Genomic DNA, 10,885 nt, shown 5'->3' with positions numbered 1-10,885 from the left:
TAGCTAAATAATGTTGAGGGGCACCGGCAGGCCTCCTGACGCACAGATAAAAAATATTGAAAAAAGCTGCTTCCGGTTCTGCTTTCAACCGAAATGGCAGTATAAGAAGAACGCTCCTTCTTAAAGATTTTAATAACCACTTTATCTCAGAAGATTACAGTTACGGTTATCTTATTGGTGTTATTTAAATGGTCATTATGAAAACCATCCATGTCCAGAAATTTTAAAACCTAGTTGAGAAAAGGAGAAAAAGACTTTAAAATCCTTTGGTTGGGAGTCCACCGTCCTTAGAAGCAAAACCTCTCGTGAAGATACATACGTGAGTGGGAATAATGTTTGTGAGGATGAATAAAGACAATTTTAACAAAAATTTGTCCACCGTGGTGCAGTGTGATACCAGACAGAATGGATCAGGAGAGGAACTGCAGACCTGTTAGAGTCTAAAGAACCAGAAAACAGCATCTCTTCATCCCTCAATCATCTCCTGAGCTGATATGGTAGAACATTTTATAATTGATCAAGTTTTTGTGCTTTTAGTCGGCTGGCTATATTGGTTTGATTATTTGCTTATTTAATGTATAATAATATCAGCCAAAAATGCCAGGGATCTGCAACCTGGATCTCTGGAGACCGATGTGGCTCTTTGGCTCACTTAATAATTCAAATGATGAAATATTGCTCGTTTTTTTTTTGTTGTTGTTTTTTGTTTAGTTTCAAAAACCACTGACTAAAATACCAGAATGTTCACATAACTTTTATACTTTTGGCTGCCTGAGGATACATTTTGAATATTAAATTAGGGGTTATGATCAGTTACTCAGTACTTGAGTAGTTTACCAAATACTTTTTACACTTGCTTAATTTAAACGTGTTTAAGGTATGCTACTCTGATTGGAGTACAATTTTGGGGTACTCTAACCAACATCTATGCATGAACGATTGCTCTATGGATCACTTTTTAGAAACAAAAAACACCGCCATAAAATAATGTCTACCACCGCAGCGGACATCCCACCACATGTCCCTACATGCCTACATGTCATGTAGGGCGACATGTAGGCATGTCGCCCTACATACCCAGCCAAGCTCCGCGTCTTCTATAAGGAGTAAACATGCCTGTTCCAAAAAGCACACGAGGCTAGAAAGGATATGCATGACCGAGGCTTTGCATTCCTGGTGAAACACCGTGTCAAGACCTGAAGAAGCTACTGGAGGCAGAACCATGGAGCGTCACCAGGAGAGAAAGGACCGTTCAGCGGGAGCAGCCCACTGGACAAACTGCCACCATAGCCAGACTGCAGACTTTTCAGAAGACAGCCTTCAGAATGAAAAAGAACAGCGAAAATAACCTTGAGTTAATATCCTCTCTGTTCCCCCACATTTCAGTAGATATTAAGAGAAGCAGGCCCTTTAAAAGGTATGGACACTCATTCTAGTTTGCCACGGAGGGCCCTTCCTCTATTACCGTTGGTTAAGGGCTTCCCTACAAGTTCTGACCCCAAACCAGGTCAGGTAATGGACAATCCAGCTCTACATCGGAACCCCAGGATTTATTTTCAGATGTGCTCTGTAGTCATTCTTCACAGTTCTTGTGACATGTTAAATTTACCCAGAGAGCTTTGTAGTAAAAATGTTATTATAATTACTTCTTATGCAACCAAAAGTTATCTGAAACATTAAAAGTGGCATCTTTCAATGTTGATAGCATATTGAATCCAATTAAACGCACAAAGACATTGACAAAGATGATGAGGGAAAAGATAGACATAATCTTTTCATTTATGTTTTTTGTCATATAAATGACAAAACATAAAAAACTAACCAAATGTGGATACACTAAATCATATTATTTCTCATGCAAAGGAAAACATAAAAGAAGAGTGATATCAAGTACTTTTTGAACATAGTTTTGAACTCAAAGATGAAAGGGGCCGATATATATTAATCAGAGGAAATATAAATGGAGAGACATATACTTTTCTCAATGTTTACGCCCCACCTGGAAGTGATGTCTTGTTTCTTACTAAGATAATGGATTTGATTGTAAATATCTCAGAGGGAACACTTATCTGTGGGGGAGACTTTAAAACTCACCTTCAGCCACCTCTAAATACCTCTAGACAGAAAGCCAACAGTAAAACAATTAATAAAAATTCAACAATTTATTGCAAAACATCAGACTAATAGACATTTGGAGGGAAATGAATCCAATGAGCAGGCAATATACTATACTTCTCTATCCTCCATTTGGTATATACAAGGTTGGATTATTTATTTTTAATAAGGATAGACTAAAAGTTATCTAAGCTGAGATAGAAACAATAGACATAAGTGATCATGCCTTTATATACTTAGGAAACAACAAGCAGATAGGGGAATTTTTGAAAATCATAGTAATATAATAAAGACTAAACAGGAAGATATACTATCAACCTTGGAGTCCTTTTACAAAAAACTATTTTCTAAAATAACATAGGCTAAAGACGAGGACACTAAGTGTATTTCGAGATACACTTGATCTTCCTCAAATGACTGAGGAGCAAAATAACAAACTTAGTGTTGAAGTAACCAAAGCAGCAACACAAAATGCAATTAATAACCTAAAGAATGACAAATCACCAGGGAATGACTGTTTCAGCTCCGAATGGTATAAAACTTTTAAAGAGGAACTCACTCCTGTACTTTTAAAAATGTTCAACTGGGCACTTAAAAGGACACAGATCCCCACCCCCAAGTTGGAAAGAAGCTATTATATCACTTATTCCTAAAGAACAAAAGGATAGATTAGAGTGTGGGTCATACAGACCCATCTCAATACTCAACATGGATTATTGCATATACACCTCAATAATGTCTAAAAGAATGGAAAATATTATGTCACATCTGATAAATAATTATCAAACAGGATTCATTAACAAAAGACAAACACAGGATGATATTAGAAACGTACTCTGCACCAGTGTTGTGGTACTCGAAGTTGGTCTTGGTCTTAAGACCGGTCTTAAGACCATTTTNATATCTGGTACTCCAGTTTCAAGATCATAGTTAAACCAAGTACTGTATAAAAAAAAAGTTAGTCCACATTGTGATGATCCGGCAGACCGTGGACTGATGGACGCCGTCAGCTGGTCCAGGTGCTTGGATCCAATGGAAAGGTAATCGGCACAGCGATCATGGCTCAGAAACACATCACGAGGTGTTGCGATGCAAACCTGAAAAATTAAAAACAAACAAAAAACTAATAAATGTCCATACTTAGCTGCACAACGTAATCAAAACTAATAAATCCTCAGCTCTTTTTGAGAGTTTTGCTTGAAAATAAATTGACAATATCTCAGGAAATTAAATGAAATAGTTCTGGTATCACAAAGAAACTGCAAAAATGTTTCAGAGATGTAACAACACTGACGTTACTGAGTAAGAGTGAACTAAAATACTACTTAGAAAATACATGTTAAAATCTGAATACTCTTGAAAGTGTGCAGCTGAAATTAATTTAAACTACTAGCAGGCAAAGCACAGTGTTCGCCTAATATCTGTACCAACAATAATACAAAAAAATGATGCATATAAGAGGCATTAGTTTATAAAAGTTGAGGCAAACCTAAATTTACTATTTTAAAAACAAAAAGCAGCGGGAGGATGTAACTTCATAACCTCATTTTCTAAGCAGAATCTCAGAGGGAAAAAAGAGAAATTGCAAGAACAGATTATAGCAGCCAAGTGGAAAAATTCGCTCTAACATGGATTATAATTATGAAACAGCAAAGATAGATGTCATATTTTCGGGATTCGGGAAATACGTGATTTGTACCATTTGTTCTGTGGGTTTTTTATGTGGATCGGTGCCACTTAAACGGCTGTAAAGCGAAGGTTTTGGACATTAATCTGACTCCTGGTGTGGTTTGGATCGGGCTGAAGCGTTGCTGCTCTCAGCTGTTCTTAAATTACCTGCTCGGTATCGCTCCGACTCCATGTTAAATGTATTTTATATAATTGTCATATAAACAAAAGCTAAGGAGTTGCCTAAAAATAATTTCATACTCCGTATAATACAAACGCATCAACACACGTATTGACTTACCTTGTGCCGAATCGCTGCCTCTGTTTTCAGCCTGTTCCCGTAGCAGTGGATTTCCTCCTGCATTATTTTCCTCCAACAAATTATTCCACTGAACGAAGNAATGTGACTCTAGTGTAAAGCACTTGGGGTGGTCAAAAATGATAGGAAAAGTGCTATTTAAGTTCAGTCCATTTACCGTTTAGAAGTGGCTCTAAATAATTCTGAATTTCACTTTAGAATTGGCTTTGTTCTTTGTAATTTCTGTACAATGATCGATCTCTTGATGTATAGCTCAACAGACAGATCTATAGAAAAAAACTATCACCCATAATTTGTAGAAATTCTGACCAGATTGTCACTGGGGCATGATGTGTTGGAAAACAATGTCTGGTGGCTAAGTGGGTCCGTTTAGGTCACTTGATTGGTGTTGCATGTCTGTGTGATCTGTTTTGAAAAAGAAACTCAAGACACTCCCAAAGTAACAAAGGAGTTGAAAACAGCAAAGCCTTATTTTCTGTTGGAGGTTAGAAGAATGAATGCAAACAAATGGAGACCTCAGGATCAGAGTTACAATTTTTACAGAGCTTAAGGAGAAAATCCAACATAAAACACAAGATACCTGCAAAGATCTACAAACATAATTACTATCCTTCTGTCTGCGATGTGGTAAAATAAATATGGGAACAAACAGATGGGCCAGAGATGCAGGTTTCTGGTGACATCACTTGAAGCTTCTGGAACACAGGTTTTACAAGTCTACGCTGTATTTTTGATAGTGAAGTTTTCATTGCCCAAATCTGTAAATAACTGATTGCTCCCAGGGTCCATTTCGATCTTTGATCTCAAACTGTTGCCATTGACCTGATTTAACATAAGCCCTGTATCAAATGTGTGAACAAAGGGAACAAATTCCATTTTTTTTTGCCTAAATGGAATTTACTATTTGTAGAGAACAACAACTATAGATCTCCCCTGAACACACCATCCCCACAGTGAAACATGGTGGTGGTAGGATAATGCTGGGGAGAAGTTTTTCGACATTTTTTACGTCAAGAGAAGTGCTTCTCCTCTAACCTTGCAAATATATATTTTAAAAAAAGCTTGCATTTGTGGGAAAAAAATGTTTTTATGTGCTGAATAGTACTTTGTGTCTGCTTTGGAGTCAGAGATGTATGTTTGTACCACTTTGTAGCCATTTTCATGTGTCCAAGGTGTTGATGTAAACACTAAGCTTGGAGGGTTTGGCCAGCAGCAGCTCATTTGCATAATTGTGATGTAGCCCTAGACATCTCAATTATGATGTCTAGGGCATCATAATCGTGATGCCATATCACTCACTGCGTAATCAGGCAGTGAGTGAGATTTCGCTCAGATATCAAATGAAATATCAATATCTGAGATTAATTTTGTGTATTAAATGTAATGAACATATTTTGTATACCCCATACAAAACATGACCTATTCTAGACCTATAATAGTGGACCTTTAAGAATGTATAAGCGTGTAGGGACACAGGCACCCTGACCAGATTGGCACCTAACTGTTTATAAACATTTACAAGTGGTTTATATGATTTGACCCGACTGTAATAGAGAAAAGGAGTGCTCTCACACACACACATCTAAAATGCCCTCCAGGGTTTCCAAATAACAGGTGATCATCTGCAAATGATCACCTGTGAGTGAACTGGCAGTTGGTTAGAAGACAGGAACATTCATCATCCTCAGGCTGCCACAGTTGGCGTACAACCCAAAGAAACACACTGAGCAGACAGCTCCATTTAAGAGCACTCAATCAACAGCTGAACCAACTCAGGTCCTTAGTTCAGCCTCTTGAGGTCACACAACTGAGTTTAAATCCCTGTAGAGGTGGAAGCAGACCTTCTATTAGTGTGAAGTTCAAAGAGATGCACAAACATCCTCTATCATGGGAGACACAGGAGGCGAGACGGGGAAGATCAAAAGGGACTGGCCTACTGCAAAGCAAACAGAACCACCAAGTGATAATTTAACAGTACTTTGTTATTTTTGTTTGTTTTCTTAAAGACGCCTGGTTATGCCACAAGTAAATAAAAGGCCCAAATTCCAAATAGATTTAAACTTGCAATAAAAGAGATTTTTCAGCAGGTAATGTGGTGTAAATTTTATCTTGAAATTGTTGTGTGGCTCTTTACAGTAATGAAAATCTGTAAAAAGCTCGATAATATTTTTGGATTATCAAAAGAGTTCATGTCCAATTTCGACTCCATCCACCATGTTAACTAACACACTGCATAGCTTAGTGGGGATCACTGGAGCTTTTTATAGAGTGGTTTAGATCTTTCAAAGAGAAGCTTCAGTGTCAGTATCATGTCAGATTCAACTGATATAATATGAGGCCTCTGGTGTGGCCTTGCAGGTTTTTTTTTTACTATATATTCAACTCAGATGGATCATTAGAATGAATATTATATTATATTATATTATGCAGATGACATTCAGCTGTACTGCTTCTCAAGAAAACTCTACTCAAATGTCTGAAAGAAATAAGTTAGAAAAAAAAAACAATGTACTGTTTAATGGCTGCAAGGTCTTACCTAAGGTATAGTGACCAGATTGGAGAAGGTCATGACTAGCCTTCTCCAACCAGTAACCAGGTTGGAGTTACTGGTACGCAAAACTCTGCTGACATTAGAAGAATAATTAATATTATGTGGACAGTCCAAAATAAACATTCAGCCAGTGTCCTTTCCCCTACCAAAGCCCTCTCTCTGTATGCAGAAAAGGTATTTGACACAGAGGAGTGGTGAGAGTATTAGAAACATAAGGGTTTGGCCCAAAATATGTTAGCTGGGTCAGACTGCTTTACTGTAATCCCAGGGCTTCAGTGTTAACAAATTACATCATATTGCATGTCCTACACAGCAGGACAAGGCAGGGCTGCCCACTGAGCCCACTGCCTTTTGCTCTGGCCCTTGTCAAGAAAACCCAAGCTCATCCCATTTCTCCATACTAGAGATTTTAGTTTAGCAGTAACAATACATCAAGTTACCTTTAAAAGTAATCACACAAGTAACATCTAGACCCAACAGTAGAATCGAACTTCAATAAAATCAATAAGATTGTGTTTGTTGTGTGTTATCTCATACAGACTTTGCTTTAATTCTATTTCTTTTTAGAGAGAGCGTTGCCAAAGCATAAAAAAGGAACACCAGGCTTCCTGACGAAAGAGGAAGTGAGTGTCCAGCTTGCTGATTTATAAAAATACTTGAGACTATTCCTTATTTCAATGCATAAAAGTTTTAAAGAATGAAAACTAAACATTTTGAGTAATTGAATAAGATCCAAAGTAAAATACTTTTATTAATACTGTTTTACTTGTAAAAATAAATAACTAACTTTGGTATCAAATAATTAGAAAAATGGATTATTCTTGTTTTCTTTTCAGAAAAATGCCTGTAATAACTCACATTATGATTATGATAAGAGTAATAATTTATGGTTATAATATTATAGATGAATGCTAAATAAGAGAAGCTAAACAAGTTATAGATGTGATTTTGACATTGAACTTGAAATGGTATAAAATGTGTAACTTTAATTAAAGATCACTGATGTTGTGTTGGAGGTAGATAGTAGGTAAAATATTAGGAAAGGGAGGAACTAAAAAGAGAGCAGAGATGACCAACGCCTCAGAGTTTGCTGATTTGGAAACAGATTGTTGAACAACTTAAACTGTTTAAAGAAAAAGATTGAGCAGGCAACAGATGTAGGATGACCTTTGAACAACGCCGGGACATGAACAAAGACACCATGTGATAATAGCTCAAAGACAATGATGAATGTGAGATTATCTATTCAAGCGAACAACCAATAAAACAAGCATGACATCAGGGCCAGCCAATGCAAACAAGTCTATAGGGTGGATAACCCCTATAAAAGGTGCACAGTAAAAAAACAAAGTGTCAATTTAACACCTATAGATTTGAACTCCGTTTCAGATAACATTTGGTCCCACTCGAAAATAGTGTAAAATGTACTCTATAGCCAGTGTCAAATTTTCAGAGTTAATTTTACTCATTTTAGTGTCAAAATTAACAAGTCAATGAGTCAAATTATTTAACACTACTCTTTGTTTACACTCTTCAGAGTAATACTGTTATTTTTATAGAGTTAATTTTACACTAAATGTACTTAAAAATTTACACTTTATTGTGTTGTTTGTTTACACATATACCATACAATGCTACATTTTAGCTTTATATGAGTTTTATAAAATCTACCAATCACAAAGTTATAAGTTCACAGTGACAACATTTATTAAACTTTATGATCCAGTGACATAATTAATGTAACAGTGTCATTTTAATCGTCTTCAAAACAATGTTCACCAAAGATAGCAATATGGGACAACAAAGAGAGCAGTGCCATTTCCATGTAACATAGATGGTTGACATCAAACAACAAAACCTTGCATCATTTTAGTAACTTCATAACCATGAAAATGTTCATGAAAAGTTACTGTACATGAAGGCAATGTAAGCAGCAACAATTTGTCTTTAAGTTCATTTGAATCTTATATAGATTCAAATGAACCACTAATATGCTCTCTATTTACATGCTTTCTAAAACCAGAAAAGCTACCAAAAGAACGTCAGCATCCTACTTGACCACATTTAATATGGAGAGTCCTGCCAGAACAAAGACCACGGATTAGTTTAAGGTGCTTAACAAGGCTGTTTGGTGCATCACTGTCACATTTGCAGATAAAACACTTCATTGTTTGATGTCACACTAATGGAGCATTCTTGCTCTCAACTCTGCAATTCTGGGTGTTTCCTTTGTTTCTCCAACATCTATGTTGTAAACAGTTGTTTGGAGAAAGGCGAAGAAGTTGGTCAAGGGAGCACTGTATGACGTACCAAACACATAATAGGCCTTAAAAAGCTAATCAAGATCTCCAACTGAACAAGTTGCCTTACATGGAATAGAATGGTTGTCAATCACAATGAAGAATGAATGAATACTGCTTTGGATGGATCAGGAGGTAGGGCTGGGTACGTTGCTTGATTTTGTCAAGATGCTGCTGAACACTGGTTCCAACCTACAGTAAAAAATAAATAAGAACATGACAAAAGTATTTAGTGACAAATTTCTGAATGAAGATCAGACAGAATCAAATTTTGAATTGTAAAAATGAAGAGACTGAATTATGCATTTTTATCTTAAAACTGTTTAGCAGTACCTTTAGAAATCTGATGAGGTGATCCACTGCTTGAGATGCAGACATCTTACCCGGCCTCTTTCATCCTTGTGCAGATGGTGGTAGTAGATGCAGCAGAAGCAAAATAGCAGACATATCACTATCCCAACCTACAGACCAGCAGATTCAGGTTACCATCATCCCACTAACATATGAATTTGTCACAATTACCTGGAGGACCAACATACCATTCTCAGCTTCAGCAGCCAACTCTGCATTCCGCAATAAATCCAAGAGCTCAGTGCTGGGCTCCAGGCCATGGCTTTCTTTTATAACCTTGGATTTGAGACTGGTGGGCCACTTCTCCAAAAATTTGTTGGCAGTGCCTTCGCCAAACAGGAGTCTGAAATCTTGTTCTACCTGAAATGCATAAATAAAAGCATTTCACACAGTGATAAGATGGTAAATGGCCTGTACTTGTATAGTGCTTTATGAAGTCCAGAGGACCCCAAAGTGATTTACACCACATTTAGCCATTCACATGCTGATGGTGGTGAGCTACATTGTAGCCATAGTTGCACAAGGGAAGACTGACATAAGCAATACTGCCCTGTGCTTGTGCCACCGGGCTTTCTGAACACCACCAGGAGGAGGAGGAAGGGGTGGTGAACCGTCAGATAAGGCGTCTGCATGTTGGTGTTCCCGCTAAAGCCTGAATATACCCAATTTGAGATGTCTTGGCCTTTTTATCGCAGCCTGTGGGGTTTACCCTGACTGGGAACGAGAATACAACCTGCTGAATGTGACAGGTAGCCAATCAGAAAGCGCGGTGACGTCAGAACAGAGGGGAATCCCAAACAGCTGACATATCGCACAACTGAGAGTCCGGTGGATATCGGAGATGATGGAGATGTTTATTATTACATGTAAAGGTCATTATTATATATGTTTATGTTTATTCAGTTAAAAATGTTAACTATGAAAAAACATAGTCGCCTCCAAATCATAGTGCAGCAAATAGAGCGGCTGTTCCCGCTGTCTTTTATCCACCGCCTTTTCTTTTTGTTTCTTTTATCTCTTAAAATGACTCCACAAACTATCACTATTGCTTCTACGTCGTCATCCGTGTTTGGTCATTCTAAATTCCCGTATGCTATGTTGGGGGTTTTACTGAATTATTCTCTGGAATTGGAATGTTTGATGAGACACAGCTTTACATCACGATTTCACTGGGTGACTCTGAACCCATCCAATCACTGAATAGATGCTTAGGACAGATAAATGTGTGGATGTGCCAAAAACTTCTCCCGCTGAACAGAAACAAAACTGAAGTTATCATCTTTGGACCTAAAGAGGAGCGAACTAGAATCAATGCTCAGTTTCAGTTATTACAACTGAAAACCAGCGATCAGGCCCGAAACCTGGGAGTAGTGATGGACTCTGACCTGAACCTTCAGAGCCACATAAAGACAGTCACAAAGTCGACCTTCTATCACCTGAAGAACATCTCCAGGATTAGAGGACTAATGTCTCAGCGCGATCTAGAGAAACTCATCCATGCATTTATCTTTAGTTGCATTGATTACTGCAGCTGACTAACAAAGCAATCAAACAGCTGTAGCTGATCCAGATGCTGCTGCT

At 37.5% G+C, this 10,885-nt stretch overlaps 2 long non-coding RNA genes across 2 annotated transcripts; both read right to left on the bottom strand.

The window, feature by feature from the left end:
• Positions 1–5,515: 5,515 nt before the first annotated feature.
• On the bottom strand, positions 5,516–7,651 carry LOC107837918 (uncharacterized). The gene is made up of 3 exons (XR_001663967.1): positions 7,512–7,651; positions 7,412–7,418; positions 5,516–5,526 (listed from the first exon to the last, which is right to left on the bottom strand). It is a non-coding gene; the product is annotated as an uncharacterized LOC107837918 (long non-coding RNA).
• Positions 7,652–8,672: 1,021 nt separating this feature from the next.
• On the bottom strand, positions 8,673–9,728 carry LOC107837919 (uncharacterized). The gene is made up of 3 exons (XR_001663968.1): positions 9,493–9,728; positions 9,287–9,414; positions 8,673–9,145 (listed from the first exon to the last, which is right to left on the bottom strand). It is a non-coding gene; the product is annotated as an uncharacterized LOC107837919 (long non-coding RNA).
• Positions 9,729–10,885: the final 1,157 nt, after the last annotated feature.

Source organism: Poecilia formosa, unplaced genomic scaffold, assembly GCF_000485575.1.
Source record: "Poecilia formosa unplaced genomic scaffold, Poecilia_formosa-5.1.2 Scaffold189, whole genome shotgun sequence".
In the NCBI taxonomy this organism is placed as follows: domain Eukaryota; kingdom Metazoa; phylum Chordata; class Actinopteri; order Cyprinodontiformes; family Poeciliidae; genus Poecilia; species Poecilia formosa.
This window is presented reverse-complemented; position numbering and strand designations above follow the sequence as displayed.